Here is a 17,386-nt window from a genome sequence, read left to right as displayed (position 1 = left end):
AAATACCAGTCATGCAAACATCTTTACCTAAGCTTCTCTACTTGACTGTCGGTCTTGCACGTCCATTATGTTTGTAGTTTATTGACATTTTTTCACCTGCGCTTGTAGTTCTAATCAAATTTACATCCAATGCATAATAAACTGTGGGCAATATCAGCGGTTAGATTATGGATGGTTCTACACTTAAAATTTTGACCAGAAATTGTAAACAGTTCAGGAACCTTTGACATACTCTTTTCAACATACTACAATTTGGGAAATAATAATTTTTTCATAATAATATTTTCAAAAACTATTTTGGACGGAGAGTATGCAAATTGGGATGTAGCATAAGTTTCATTCTCCAACACCTGTATCTATGTATGTATTTATTATTAATATTAAAAATATTAAAGATGCTCGAACGATCGGCCAGAAATAGTTATCGACCGATAATCCAACATGACTTGATCAGTCCTTGCTAATCTGGCCGATCTTATGAAACAATCAAAATTGTTTGTTTACAAGTTTACAAGCAGAGGACATGTAAGAAAATAAATCTTTTTACAAATCAGAACTGAAAGTTATGTTTTCAACAATAATGCAAATTTATTAAAAACTGCTTTTTTACTTGAATATTTAATAATATAACTTATTGTAATATATTTGTTGTCATAAACAGTAGTTTATGGACCATTTTTTATGTAGGTGTGCCTTTTAACTTATTTTGCCTCAAATTGCTTTATTAGTGTTTTTTCTTACCATTTTAATGTGTTTTTTTTTCTATAATTTTCTGTAAAGCTGCTTCTGACCATTAAACATCCACACTAAATGATAATAGGAGACATATTTAAGAAATTATATGCAAAATCTTTAATTTATTCTCTGAGGTAAGGCAATATCTCCACTTATGTGTCATACTTGGAGTGAAAATCTGCCGAATGCATTATAATGCTTAAAGCATCAGAATCTGTACTTGGTATCGGTTGATCACCATGACAAGAAATTGGTACTCTGTATCGGCTGCAAAAATTCTGATCATGAGTAATAGTAGTAGTAGGAGGAGGAGTATTATTCATTCATTCATTTTCTTTTCGGCTTGGTCCTTTTATTAACCCTAGCCCTATTAACCGCAGCAGATGCCCTTCCTGCTGCAACCCATCTTAGGGAAACATCCACACACACACACACTCATTCACACTTATACACTATTAGCACTATACACACTGTACACTATTAGCACTATACACACTATACACAATTTAGCATACCCAATTGACCTGCACCGCATGTCTTTGGATTGTGGGGGAAACCAGAGCACCTGGATGAAACCGACGCGAACACAGGGAAAACATGCAAACTCCACACAGAAATGCCAACTGACCCAGCCAAGGCTCAAACCAGCGACCTTCTTACTGTGAGGCAACAGCACTACCTATTGCGCCACTGCATCGCCTGATGAATATTATTATTATTATTATTATTATTATTATTATTATTATTATTATTGTATTATTATTAACATTTATTCTGAGCTCTGAAAGGTACTTCATCCAATGTGTCTGAACAGAGAAAGTGTTGTGATCTGGTAGCCTATCTTTATTTGGCATTTCTACATTGTTGGTGTATGGCTTGAGTAATGGGGACACTGGACTGATAAGGGTCCGCGAGTCAAAACACTGGTTTATTAGTATTCTGCCTCTGCTAAAAGTAAAGCATCTTGGCTGCCCTGAAGTTTTTTTCAGTGCTCATGCAGCAAGAGGTGGGAAGCTTTTCTCATGAGATATTATAGCTATACTGTGGCCCTGAAACTCAAAATAATTAATCTGTTCATGGTCCACTGGGGGGGAAAAAAACAGGCCATGAACCTTCCTCCTTTGAACAAGTTTAAAAATGTCCAGCACATTTCTGAGTTGTTTGTATTTGTGCAACCTCAGCAAGGACCTTTTCCACCGCTGTTGTCAGTTTTCCCCTGGACAGGTCCTGGATGGCATTGCGGCTATTGTTTAAGATGAGCTACTCCTGGAGCAATTCAGCTGTTTTATTTGAAGACGTACAGTCGGCGAATGCGATGGAAGTGTGACCCGACTCAGCATTAAACAACCCCCTGCTGTGCCATAAAAACCATTCACTGTGACTGTATGACCTGTGTTTCATGGCCCATTGACTGTTGTTCTCACAGACACTGTTTGATTGGACATGGCAGTAAAACCTAACCCATGTCTTTGCCATCTAGACATTTTGTCCCACATCTGTAACTAAAAAACTTACAGGCGACTTAACAGTGAATTCATTGACTCTTATTATATTGTAACAATAGCAAAAAAGCGGCTGAAGGCTGGAATAAAAGACGCACCAGAGATGAATTCAGCTTTAAAGGTTTACTGATGTTTGAGATGTACTGATGACCTTAGTGCGGCCATGACACGATTCTTAAAGCAGTTTAAGATCACCATGGAGTCATCAACATCATGTGGCAGCCACATAATGCCTACGAGATAGTCATCTTTAATCAGGACATGAAATGTGCTCGTAACATGCATGTGGGAAAGAGGAGGGTGATGGCACCCGGAGATAAGGTCAGCTGTTAAATGTTATTGTGGGCCACAGGAGAAAGCACTGGGGGACTAGAAAAGGCAAAAGAAGCTGTAAAATGACTCCATAAATGCCAGTCTTTGAGAATCACCCAGAAGCTTCATTCAGAGAGGTAAGACTGCACACAATAGTTGCAGGTTCTTATGCTATGTTCCAGATCTAATGTTGGGCACACACCACAACATTATTGGGCTGATATTGCGCCATTGCGACAATCCTAACTAATGTCCAAAATCTTAGCCAATGTTCTTGTGATGTGAGGTGTGTTAAGACTAATATAGAGCAGGGGTCTCAAACTCAATTTCTAGAGGGCTGCAGCTCTGCATAGTTTTGCTCCAACCACCTCCAACTCATGACTGCTTAATAGTCTCTAGTGGTCTTAAACACCTTGATTAGTTGAATTAGCTGTGTTTGATCAGAGTTAGAGCAAAACTTTTTGACCATCCGCCTGTTTTATGACCATGACTCTGGATTGCCTGTATACATCTGTTTGCCCCTGTGTTGATTGTTGCTTGCCTGATCTTTCAGTAATAAATCTTGCATTTGGATCCGCACCTTTGTTGTCAGCATCCACTTCACATTATGGTTACAACAAGATGTTGCTAATGTAGAAAAACATTAATAAATTTGTGCTTACTGTTATTTTACTGTCACTATTTTTAAACTTTGGTCACCATGGTAGTAAAAATCATTCAGTTTTGACAAGATTCTCATAAATCGCAACTATTAACATTTGTGTTGTTTAGCAATGGATGCATAATTACATAATTAAATTTAAAACACGAGTGGGAGTGCATTAACCTGTGAATACAGAAATATCACTGAACCCTGGAACATGGGTCACAGATATAATAACTACCTTAAGAGTAGAAGAGGAAGAGGTACAGTGTATATGTATTTCATCCAAACAAGTCCCTTAAGCCTGCATATCAGATGTGGGACCATGTTGTTGTTTTTAAGTCGTAACTGAGTCTCAAGTATTTGCATTCAATTCCAAGCCAAGTTGCATATCTTTATCTTTATGTTTAGGTCTTACGAGTTTCCTGAAGTGCAACGAATGTGAAACTTTGTTCGGTGTGTGACTTATTTCAACTGGGACATGGAGACAGGAGGAGATATTGGAGTAGCTGCTCTTCTTTTTTTCTTTTTTTTTTTAATTAGCCAATAGAATTTTGTTTTTATCACAGCTCTGCCACTCAGAGTGGTTGAGCGAAGTGCATCTGACTCACGACAACCACTTTAACAACAATGCTGAGTCTGTCTAACTGTTTCTAATTCAAAGTCATTAAAAAGTAACCAGATTTTATTGACCATAAAAGAATATTATGGTCACCAAACACATACACACACACACACACACACACAGTACTATGGACATTATACAGAGAACGCTTCCTGTGTGTAACAAACAAACTGCTTGTTTGCTGACTGTATTTGTGAGTCTTAATTATTAATTTTTTAATTTTCCTTTGGCTTAGTCTCTTATTCATCAGAGGTTGCCACACCGGAAGGAACCGTAAACTATTATGGGCTATGTTTTACACCGTAGATGCCCTTCCACCTTAACCTAGTACTGGAAAACACCCACATACTCTTGCATTCCCACACAGTCATACACTACAGCCAATTTAGTTAATCGAGTTCACCTGTATCACATGCTTTTAGACTGTGGAAAACAGAGCACCCACAGGAAACCCACACGAATATGAGAAGAACTCACATATTGCTGGGACTCATTTTATACTAATAAAAACTAGTAGCCATAACTGGATTTTACAGAAACTTGAGTATTGGTACAAGTACAAGTTGAGTTTTTAAGACAGCTGTACACAATGAAATGTTGATGTTGGAAGATTAAATGTCTACCAGTCATAATGACTGGTGCTACTATCATTTGCCTTATGCCTTAAGCATCAGGCTGTTGATTGGAACGTTGGTCCACTCCTTTTCAATAGCTGTGAGAAGTTCAATTCTGCTAAATACATATTTTGAGAGCACCAAATATGTCCCAGGAGATATGTTTTTTGCTTTTGTTCTCGCAAATCCACCAGAGACCGCTGAGTGCAGTATTTGATCGTACACAAAAAATTCTCAAATTTCTCTTGCGAGTAGCATTTGTGCTTGCTGTTCTCATATAAACCCACCAGAGGCCACTGTCGAATGACTAAATGACCAACCGACTGATTCCCCTATCCAAAGCTGCGACTGACCTAGCCACCTACTTCCCAAAACGAACCCAACAGTTTTAAAAAGCAATCCAGAAAAAGAAAAGGCCTCATCTGATTTTTACCACGTTTTCAGATTTTACCACATTTTCACCATGTTATTTACTTGATTATTTTATTTTTTGGCTTTTGTTTTTGTCTTAGTCAATTTCTGAAACCGTTCTCCGCCAGACTCAAACCCTGTCGTCATGGTCAACTCCCCTGCTTCTCAAGTCCTCCAACGTACAAAGCGAGCTATCTAGGCAAACTTGAACCAGCGGTAAAGCCATCCATGCGGATATAATTGGTCAGCTGGTAAGCACGAAAAAGAACGGCATCATACAGGCAGTAACATAGTGTTTGCTTTAGAGACAAACGCAGCCATACGTACTTTTGGTTACATAATTCAGGATCTCCAGAAATGTATATAGAGCTATGTTTCCAGAATGCACCTATTTTGGTGAAGTTGCTGGATATTGGCAAGAACTGGAATACACTGTTGTAAACGTCAATCCAGAGCATCCCAAAAATGCTCAATGGATGGCATGTCCAACGAGTATGCTGTCCATGCAAGAGCTGGAATGTTTTCAACCTCCAGAACTTGGGTACTGATCCTTGCAGCATGTGGATGAATGGCTCAACAATTGGGCCATAGGATCTTATTGTGGTATCTATGTGCATTCAAAATACCATCAATGCCATGCAGCTGTGTTTGTTGTCCATAACAGGGGTTTTCAAACTTTTTCAGCTGAGGGCCCCTTTGTGTAGGGCGAATTCTTTCGGGCACCCCCAAAAAATAAAAATGACGCCACCCCCTCAAATTAACAACTGTACTTAATTTTTTTTAAATTGTATTATTCAATACATTTATATTATTATATATTATTCAATAAATTTGTATTATTCACTATCTGGAATAATTTTTATAAGATCTTTTATAATATCAAATCTTCATGCGCAGTGTTCATTGTGGTCTTCTCTCACTGGATTCCATCAAGACATATTTTGTGTACGAGTCATCACGTTTACACAGTTTTTTATGCCATTTTTATGCTTTTTTCTGCCTATGCACAGCTAGACTCTTCTGTATATACCCATACAGCTGAAAGTCTTAATATATCTAACGATTTAAAGCTTTGAAGTTTTAAGAGTTTTGTCAGTCATCAGCCTGTTAACAGTTAACTGTACTGTTGTAACTAGCAATACTACAATGGAGGCTGTAGTGGTTCAGTGTGTTTTATTTATTTTTATTCCCTTTTTTTTTGTGCACATCATAATTTACTCAGGTCGACAATCCTGACTTACACTGATAAAAAATAATTTCCTAAATGCAATCTAGAATTGGGTATTCAAGTTCAAAACAGCCACAAATTTTACTTTGCATAATTTTAGAAGCTTTGCTGACTTTAAAATGTTCATTCCAGTTTGTTCTATTAAAAATAATACTGAACATTACATTTAAATTAGTTACACAATTAAATATGGGAAAAAGTGGAACATCTTGAAAAAAAATATTTAATAATTAATTAGCCCTATACCATAACACAAACAGATACATTATAATTTTTATAGGCTATAGTGGTTTTATTCAGGGTGTATACAGTTTAGTTTTTTTTTAATCATCCAGTTATGAACCAATGTGAGTAAGAGGTCCACTGCAGAGCTCATCCAGCTGTCATTAGTGTAACAGGAGTGAAACTCTGAGAACTCGCTGATGTGATGACAGCTCCATTCATTGTTAATGCAGCACTTTTTGCTTTCCAATTTTAATATGTTTGTTTGCCATGCTGCAAAGAGGACCCTCTGATATTTGTACAATGCAAAGTGTAAAGCCTGTCACACTGTGGACGAGGTGCAATGTTGTGCCGTGTCTTTAAAATGCTATTTGTTCCCTATGAGTGAAGCCAGCGCAGAGAGGCGCACACTCCACAGCACCCAGCTGATCGGTTACTTAGCAATGCAAGCCATAAACAGGGAAGCGCTATCAGCCTCCGATAATGTTCTTATTGATCATGTATTTTAACTGAAATATTGTCAATAAATAGACCTGAACATTCATTTAGTTGTTTAGCGTAAAAGAGGTAAGCGTAAGTGAAAGGTAAACGCCGTCAGGTGCAGCAGACAAGCGGCAAAAATCACAGGAAGTGCCCGGCCAGAAGCGCTTATTCAATAAAACTCGCCGTGCACAGAGGCGGGCCGCTGCGCTTATTTTCCTGTTTCACGAAAGTGTCAACTGCATTTAAATGACGTAAGCATAAAGCTTAATTTTTGCAGTACTTTTGAGCTCAAACTATAATAAAAATATATATTAACCTTCAGAATGATGCCGTACACAAAATTCATTCATGTGGGCCCATTGATTACCCCTTATCTAAAAAATTTTTGCGGCCCCCCTAGTGACATCTGGCGGCCCCCCAGGGGGCCGCGGCCCCCAGTTTGAAACCCTGGTCCATAACATATGCTGGTTTGCTGATGTCAACATTGTGAATGTATCAAAATAGGCTCATTCTGAAAACGTAGCCCTATATACATCTCCGGAGATCACAAATTATGTAGCCAGAAGTATGTATAGCTGCATTTATTTTTTAAATGAACAATATAGGGAGGTATGATGTCGTTCCTTTTCACATTTACAGTACCAGTGGACCGTTTGCCTCTGTATGTGTGGCTTTTCTGCTGTTACCAGTTTTACTATTCCACAGTTTAGGAGCCATAAATGAGAAGGCTTGACCTCCTTTACTCGACTTTGCTATTCTAGGTACTACACTCAAAAAAATGAATTATGGCTTTAGTTGGTCCAAAGAATGTAACTATGTTTAAACAATTTGCTTATGTTTGTGTATTAAAAATAAGTGTTGTGTTGGAAAAAATTAGAAAAGGTAAGTTTTCACATTTAAACAGCTTGCTTAATTAACATGAATGAAAGGGAGTTGTGTTGCTTCTGTAGTACTGCATTTTGGTCAATAGGTGGAGTAATATCTGCACATGCGCAGTTTCAAAACAACACAGGAAGTAAGAAGATTCAAACCACAACGATCACTCTCAGCTCGGCGCCATATTATGGGAATCAAAAGATGAAGATTAAAGTACAAATTGAGAATGTGCACAAAGCTTTCCCCAATGTGGACACACAGGTGAGATTTTTTTTTACTTTTTATGTATTTATACTGAGGCTGTGACAACATTTGAATCATAAATGTACTCTCTTGTAATACTCTGTTGTGTTTGTGTATAGTATTGCTATGAAATTGCCATGTTCCCTGTGTCTTTTCCACATTATAGACAGATAAATGTATAGTTTGTTTTGCATTCCTGTGAAATTTTATACTTGGTATATATTAACTCCCCCAAAGTAAAGTTACAAACGTTGGTAGTAAGGAATAGTCATGTTAGAATAGTCTAAGCTTTTCACTCATCATAGCACACGTGCTGCTGATAATGTGACAATAAAAGTGATTTGATTTTTTATTTGATTTTATTTATCGCAGTTTGTCGAGTTTGAATGCTAGTTTTGATAACTTACATAATATTAATTAAAATGGGGTGTTGGCACATTGTTATTTATTATCTAATTGTATTATTCAAGCCTGTTAACTTAAAAAAAAAAATCAGCAAAAAAGCATTTGTGACACTTAAATAGGATGACATCTAGCATGATGACATATTTAATGTAAGCTTATTTGTTTGGTCATCTAACACGTTTAAATTTTTAAGTTTAGTAGTTTGCTATTTATATTATTATATTTTATTATTTTAAATCTTTGCTCACTCACATCTATTTTCTCCCTCACAGGTTTACAGCTCAACCTCTAAAGTCCCATATCTGGCTGAGGAGACTGTGGATCATCCAGGTACTATGCCTTTAGATGCCTATACACACATTAAAATGATGTACAGTAAAAATTACTAGTAATTTTAACTACTAATCATTTAGTAAATTACTAATTGTCATTTGATGTCATTTAGAACATCACCAGTGGAAAAAAGGTGTGAATGCATCCTCAAAGCCCCTAAGTGAGGGAGTACATGGTAAGCTATTTTATTTTATTTTTTTAAACATTTTGTATTTTCCTCTTAAACCAATTCCTCCTTTCACCTTTGATCTGTTGGTAAATGTTTTATTTTTTTACCAGACTTTTTTTTAGGATGCTGGGCATGAAGCGCAAACCTTGATGTGCAACACCACCTTATGAATCTACAGTAGTTACATTAACATTTAGCAGACTCTTTTGTCTAAAGTGACTTACAATTGAGGACACATTCAGCAAATCAACAAGAAGAGGCAATACACCCAAGATGTGCTAATTATACAAAAAAATTAAGAATTAAGAATGCTTCTACATGTGGTTTGTCAAGCCCACACACCTGTGTGAAGCAGACTTCATGCACAATGTTTTGTTTTTTAGATATAGGGAGTGGTTGTAAGAAAGTGTCTGGTGCAAATGTGCATAAATGGTGCAAGTGTCAGAGAGATGAATGTGTGTAGTTACTGCATGTTCTGTGATGGTTGGTCTAATTTATGGTGTAGTGCTGATTGTGTTACTTTGCTTTAAAATGTTAATCTTTCTTTGAACAACTGAAGTGTTATCTGCTTTTTCAGTGTAAAGAAGGTACAGTAGTTTACAAAAGAAGACTTAATTTTTCTAAGTATATTTTTGATAAATCATTTGAAGGCAGAATATTATTTTTGAATGTTTTTTTGTAATATATTAAAAGTATTATTTTGAAAAGTGTATTTTATGATGTTTTTGTAAGCATATTTTTAAAATCATTTATTGTTTTCAATTTGCTTCATACTTGTATTACTATTATTTTAATAGTATTAATATTTTAACTTATTGTAATAAGTGAAGATACAGATAAAGACAGTATTTGGATTTTGATAATCATTTTATTGCTGGAAAATATGTAAAACTGTAAAAATGCTATTGAATAAACTCAATGAAACGGAAATAGTTTTTTTATTTGGTTAAACATAACAATATCAATTTTAGAATAATTGAACTTAAATAACTACATTGATTAAAGCTAAATTATAAATGTTACGTTGATTGAACTAAACAACATTACATTACCTTTATGTATCTAACTTAAGTTCACTAAAATTAATATTCTTTCTTAAAGGTAACTTAACTCGGTTACGTGGAACCAGTGGACAAAAAAAAAGTTAATTAACGCCAACATATCATTTTTTTGAGTGTAATAGAAGCCTTGAGTTTTGAGATCTCAAAGAGCGGTTGTGAATTGTGGATCTCCCCTGTAGACTGAAAACCAGGATTCATCTATCAAGAGAACACCTCTCCAAAATTGCCAGATGCCATTAAATTTGAGCATTTGCCCACTCAAGTTGGTTATAACTACTGGTCTCACACACACATTTTCTAAGAGAAAATAAAAAAATTGCCCCTGGTCCATACCAAGCCTAGTCCTTTCTGTGCCTGACTGCATGGTATAGTTCTACCAAAGACACTGTACTGTTTTTATGTTCATGGTTAATTTTGAAATTAAAATAGCAAATAGTTTGTTACAGTGACACTTTGCTAAAGAAAACAACTTTGGTGATGAGGTGAATAGCGCACAAACAATAGTTGGGAAACCCGATTGCTCCCTGATGACTTTTAGTAAAGTGTATTGATAGCAAAGAATTGCAAATATCCAGATCATCTAAGAATATATTGATAAACAGACACATTGTTCTCTTGCTCTGCACAGCTGTGGTTTAGCAGTTCCCTTAGTAACTGGCAATAATGAGGTACATTTGGGAACAATGCATCTCTCTTTTAACAATATGCTATTTTTATGAAGCTACTTGCCCTGGTAGGTAAACCAAATCAGTCTGCAACAGAACAAATGACTTTTCTGTGTTCATTTTCCCACCGCTTCATTACCGTCTTGGCATGAGGCACAGCATCACCTGCCAGCTCCGAGGTTATAGCTTCATAATTCTGGTCAAAAGCACAGTCTTGAATTATTTTGCCCCTGTGCTCTTGAAGAGTGTTAAGATGCTGTGGAGGCCTTCACCACCTGGATCACCTTAGTGGATCACTCTAATAAGCAGCGGTCAAATTGCTCCTATAAATCAAAGACTTGGCACCTCTGCCCTCCTTTTGAAGAGCTGTACCATAATCGTACAAGAAGCGAAGATAAATTGTTATTACAGCTCTGCGGTACAATAATAACCTAGCAGAGCTGCTCTCCTTAAGTGAAAAGGGAGAAGAAGATGAAAAAAAATCAATTTTATAATCACAAGTGTAGTAGAGGAGGGAAGGGCAACATGAAAGTATTCAATTCTTTTTGCTCAAGCAAAGCCCTGTTGTCCAACTACCAATGTGGAAAAACCTGGTGCTAATGTTGGCATTGGTAAAACAGGAGATCAGGTATGATGTTTTGCTTTTATATATTGACAAAATAATTGCACAGCATTATACTTATACTATACCAGCAATAAACATAAGGGGTTTCATTTTGGGTCACTTTCGTTTCAGAGCTATATTTTGGAAAAGCATTATAATACATAGTTTATTCATACATTTTGCTTCAGCTTAGTCCTTTATTCATCAATGGTCATCACAGCAGAATGAACCACCAACTATTCCAGCAGTGCGAGCCACCATGGTGCCCAACAGAATACATTGTATAAGTCAAAATTACAGTTTTTTTAATAGTAAATTTTATATGCTAAAGATCATTATCCATGAAGACATTTTGTAAATGTTCCCGTATTTACAGTCTCTATTTTATATAGAATCCTATATTTCTGCAATAATAAATAAACTATTTTATATAAATTGTATTGCAGGAGTAAATAAAAGTTTTCATTTATTCATTCATTCATTTTTTTTCAGATGTCCTTCCAGCCACAACCCATCACTGGGAAACACCAATTCACTCTCATTCACTGTTAACATATCCAAACATAATATTTCATTAGTATTGTGCATTGCTTGCTGCTTATTATTATTTTTTTATTATAAAATTTTTATTATATGTGATTTGAAACGTTTTATTAATTAATCAATTAATTAATTAATTAATTAATTGATTAATTAATAAAACGTTTCAAATCACATATAATAAAAATTTTATATATGTATATATTACTTAATTAATTAATTAATTAATTTATTTATTTATTTATTTATTAATTTATTTATTTATTAATTTATGTATTTAATTATTTATTCTGTACCTACAGATGTTAGGTCTTCATACTTGCATTTACTGTAGGTCAAATATAGTCATATCCTAGTACATTAAAGATCAATGTAAATGTTATTTATTCATCTTCCATGATTATATACAGTACATCACAGTTTGCAATAATTGACACTGACTGGTTTTGTGATCCATGGTCACATGCACACTCTTTTGTTTGCTTATCTAAATACTGCTTGAATACAGTGTAGTTAACCCTTGTGCACTGTTCAAATTTACTTCCCTTTTGTTATTTTAGAGATGAAAACATCCAATAAATTTAACTGCTGTAAAAGTGCATATATAAATAAATCTGGCAAAATTAATCTGTAATTTAACTCTCTAATTGCCCAGTTTAAAAATGATGTCACTGAATTGGTGAAAAACACCCAAAATGATGTATTATCAATATAAAAAGTAAAAAAAAAACTTTCTATCAAAGTCTTGAACATGTAATTGACTAGTAACAACATTATCTTTGATGCATTGTTAGATTTTGTATTTTTTCTCCCTAATTTACTGTTGGTGTCAGTTTTTGCTATATTGACTTCCTTTATATATACCTTTGATGAAGCATAAATACTATCTTTTTTAAAGCATAAATACGGTCTGTTTTTGTTTACTCCATGTAGTTCTGAAAGCTAAGTTGCAATATTTTGATTTTCATCAAGGTACACAACAAGACAAGTGCATAAAAGTCACTCTCACACATACACACATACACACTTTAATTTGACGTTAAACTCCATATAAAATCCAAAACTTTTGTTCAAGGCTCAAATCAAGGCTTTTGCATAGACCAATCTAAAGGGTTAATGAAGCCAACTAATGGTAAAAATTTCAACAGGGAAAACCAGCCACAATTAAGAATGCAAGATTATACGGTGTCATGGTTTTGTGATTAAAAAAGGTGGTTATAATGAAAGTCAGTCAGGCAAAAACGGCCACCAACAGTAATTAATTAATCAAAATATATAAAAGTATATAAAATATTTTAAAAAAATGGTCCAAATTGACTTTATATTAAAAATACATCATTTTCTGTTTTTCATTTTCAGTTTTGATCAGGAGTGAGGTTGATTAACTAATTTTTGCAAAAAAAAAAAAAAATTATAATAAGTATTTATCTGATGCATTTTTAGCAGTTTAATTTAGTGAAGGTTTTCATCCCGAACATAACAAAAGGGTAGTAAATTTTCCCAGAATGTATCCTTGAGTTTCTTAAAATTGAGATTCTTAAAAAGATTTGTCACAAAAAATCATTCTGCTAGCTAGCTGAAACACAACAAAATTACTGCCAAATTAAAACACAAAATCACCCCAGAGTGAATGAAAACATCCCCAACAGTACATAGCGGTTTAAGAGCCCCTATTATGCACTAAAAAAGGTCATATTTTGGTTTTGGAGCATCGACAGGCTCATATGCATGCAAGGTCAAAAAACTAGGGATGTAACGGTATTGTAAATACTGTCATACCGCAATAGCAATTTTTTTCAATATTACTGTAGTCGCATGACTCGGTAAAACTATAGGTCTTCTGAGAAAATTTGCTCAGGCAAATGAAGCGAACAGGAGGTAGTGGAAACTACAATTCCCATCAGCCCAGGTGTGGCCATCATCCTTTGCGGTCTGTTGCTGCTTCAGATCCGGTAATGCGAAAATAGAGTGTGCTGCTAGTAGCGGGGATAAAAAATAGCTGGAAAAAATCAAACCTAAAGCGGGTTTTAAATCGGATGTGTGGAAGCATTTCGGTTTTCGGGGGGTTGAGCGCGCATACTCAAGAGCAGTTTTGTCGCACGCCTATTGAAGGGCGGGACGGAGGGTGTGTCGCGTCGCGGGGGCACTTTTGATCATTTTGGAAGGGCACTTTCTATCCAAGACTAAAAAGGGCATGTGCACTGCACAGATTGAGCCCTATGTGTGCACGTGCCTGCAAGATGGGGAATACGACTAACAACAGTCATGGGGACTGCAGAAACACAGCTCACTGTTCAGATTGATGCAGACATTGACTTGTCCCACAAGGAGACCTCTATCTCACTCATGGCTTGTCCTCTCAAGTGGGGGAAAGACAATGCACAACGTTACCCACTGCTGTCAACCTGGGCCAAGTCATATCTCTGTCCCAAAAACCTCAGTCCCAAATGAGAGGGTTTTTTTTCTGCTGCAGGGGACATTGTAAATGCCCAGAAATACCAGCTTTTACCAAATTACAGTTATATGATAATTTTCCTTAAAACCCATCTCTGAGTGAGTGAGTGATTAAATGTTAAATGTGATGAGTTTTCAACAATACTAAATTGAAACTTAATTTTTTTTACATGGTTTAAACATTTTTTGTTATTAAAATTGAAAAATTGAAGTTCCTGTTTCAAAGCTTACAGATAGATGGCTATTTTGTATGTCATTGACACTTTTGGCACTTTTTTGGGGTATTTTCATTACTTTTGTTTTTCCTGTAAATGATTCAATAAATACCGTACAGTGCCGTTCATACCGAGGTATTACCGTACCATGAAATTCTGATACCGTTACATCCCTACAAAAAATACTTTTATAGTCTTATGATATGCATTTATTTTTACCTAATTATCTCAATGACTCCCATATGATTCGTTCAGTGATTCATTTGTTTCCAAACCCCTCCTTAGCACGATGCTAATCTGCGCTGATTGGTACGATGACCCTGCCTATTTCGATTGGTCGACTGCGTTTAGCTTGCTTGAGAAAGAGAAATGCCCACCACAGTTTATCAATATTGCTGTAGTCAGAGTGCAGAGTGTATGTGTGAGCCCAATACAGGAGTACATTAAAGCAATGCAGTTTAACACCAGCATATTGCTCTATTCTTAACCATGACACACATTCAGTATCAATCCAGACAGTGGCAAAAGCTGAACTATTTTGAAACTTCACTGCCACAAGTGTGTAGGAACAGCTGAAGGTGGTCATAGCAATGACTAACAGCATTGGATTGCGAGCTCACAAACGCATTTAAATGTGTAAACAAACAGCATGTGTCACAGTTTCAGCTTGGTTTTAGATGCAATATGAGAATATAAACAGTTATTCAAATACAGTAAAAGCCGTGTCGCGTGGTTATAGGTAACAAAACACAATTAAATAAATAATTTGCAAGTTAGAGAAAACGAGTAGGCAATCATTTTAATTGCACTTAATTGCACTACTTACACTTGTGAAATAGATTAAGAGACTGCTCCATGAACTGTGTACTGTAAAGTTACTGTCAAGCTCTGACAAAGTCCCATACATCAATAGTATTTTCTGATCCTTCCTTAAACAAACGGCCTACGATTCCCCCATTGTAAGTGTTTAGATTGCTGAAGCAAAATTGACAGGAACACAGGACAAGGCTGGGGCTATAATGCTGAGGAATTTTTTGCAAAAATAAACTTCAACCTTTAAGAACTCATTAAGCTGCATTCCTCCTCCTGACCAGAAGGAGGTGCTCCTGTCTCCTTGCACAACAGGATCCAATTTTCATGCTTCCTCCTGAACAGTGGATGGCACCACTTTCTCACCATCTGCTGTGTGCCACCACTTAAGCTTGATTTGCAACACCTGTGTCTTGCCCTATATAAGTGTGTGTGTTACAAGCTACTGTGTTCAGTCTTGAGCCAGTACCACCCGGTGGTCTCCAGATTGTCTAGAGAAGCTAAGCGACATTCTACTGTTGTGGGTTTTTTTTTTTAATCCTTGTGTCTAATTTGTTTTGCCTGTTTACTAGGAACTCGGCTTCAGTTATTTCTGTTGTACTTTTGAATTCTATTTTTCTAGTAAAGACCATCTGTTTATTTTTTCTGAAACCACAGCCTCAAGTTGCCTTATTCTTCTGCTCTTGGGTTCATCTCATAAGGTGTTAGCTCAATTGGGAAAAGCCCCAGCTTTGTGTCCAGAAGACCCGGATTCAATCCTCACCTAAACCAACACCTTACACAACCACTGACTCTTCACAGCCTCATCTTTGGGTAGAGAAAGTTGCACCAACTTTCCCTCACACTTCAGAGCAAAGCGTCTTCACGACATGATTTAACCGGGATCTGCTACAGTGTTTATTTTTTTCTTTCTACAGTGTTTGTGGTTGGGGCTCGAGTTCTGTATCGACATCACACCAACACTGCTAAAGACTGCAGCGTTTCATTCGAACCACTATTAGTCGTCTCTTTTATAGATTAATTAATGGCTTTAAACATGGTACACTTTCAGATTTTAATGTAGAGCCTTACTAATATAGGATCTGTTGACATTAAGCATTTTTGTTTTTTCTTTTATTTTTCAACAAATTATTTTAAGAACTTTCTGCTAAAAATCTGAAATCATTGTTCTTTATGAAAAAATATTATCTATTAAATAAGTAAATATATTAATTTTATGTGTTCAGTTTGATCTCTAGAGGTTAAGGGGAGGGGTTTTGGAAGATGGAAGAAAGTGAAACTGAAAGCAGAGAGTGAGATGCGATTGATTTAAAGTTTTAGTTTTATTAGTTTACCTCGAAATAGTTACACAAAACCAAAATTGTGTTGTAGTTTCTAACTGTTAATCCACACATTATTGCATTCGAGGATCGCTGAACAATCTGTGTGGTTAAATGTTCAGTGAGAGGGAGAGAGTGAACATCTGACCTCATGCGGACTGAAAGACTGACTGGAGACAGAGGCTTTGCTAATCGGGCATGTTTGCATCTTTATCGGAGAATTTGTAACTGCGGTGATGCAATTCAATTTTGTCATCGCGGATGGACGGCAGAGACGTTTGGAGTTTGCTTCTCATCTTGCTTCTTGAATGGGTATTGTGATTGTGACCTTTACTATTTCAATGGATTTTGTGAGTACTGATAAGTGTTTTTTTTTTTTTTTTTTTTTCCCAAATGAGCTCCAACATTGTGCGCCAACATAAAACTTAAATGCCAGCTGGGTAGAATTTTATTTTGGGTTTTGTTTGATGATATAATATTGATGTAAAATTGTGTTTTACTTTGTAAGTCTATTTAATTAGAGTTTTGTTATCACTGAGAGAAAATTGAATTATACGGCTTAACGTGATTTAACCAAAGAAGGAAGAAAAAAAATAACACAATAGCCTCACAATATCTAATAAATGTAAAAAGTTTACTGAACATCTTGCATTTGTGATTTTTCTTTACAGAAAGGGTGGAAATTAATGGTTGAATTATCCTGTGTGTAAAGAAACTTTATGAATGTGAGAGTTGAATTATTTTACGCAGTAGAATAACAATCACTTCTACTCTGAATACCACTACACTTATATCTGAGACCCGGTATTATGCTTAAGGCTGATTTATACTTCTGCGTCATCCGCACACGTATGCTTCAGCGCAGCCTACGCGTTGATGCTTAGTCCCAAGCGGTGGCCGTCGGCATCGCTGATGTG

The 17,386-nt window shown here is 35.9% G+C and overlaps 1 long non-coding RNA gene across 2 annotated transcripts; it reads left to right on the top strand.

Moving 5' to 3' along the window:
* Positions 1–7,783: 7,783 nt before the first annotated feature.
* Positions 7,784–9,731, top strand: LOC137487787 (uncharacterized). Of its 2 annotated transcripts, none has more exons than XR_015478393.1 (4): positions 7,784–7,912; positions 8,572–8,629; positions 8,745–8,807; positions 8,924–9,731. It is a non-coding gene; the product is annotated as an uncharacterized LOC137487787 (long non-coding RNA). The 2 variants fall into 2 exon arrangements; XR_015478394.1 differs by having other exon boundaries at positions 8,912–9,731.
* Positions 9,732–17,386: the final 7,655 nt, after the last annotated feature.

This window comes from Danio rerio, chromosome 2 (genome assembly GCF_052040795.2).
Source record: "Danio rerio strain M-AB ecotype USA chromosome 2, GRCz13ab, whole genome shotgun sequence".
NCBI classification, from domain to species: domain Eukaryota; kingdom Metazoa; phylum Chordata; class Actinopteri; order Cypriniformes; family Danionidae; genus Danio; species Danio rerio.
Note: the sequence above shows the minus strand (reverse complement) of the source record. Positions and strands in the feature narration are given on the sequence as shown.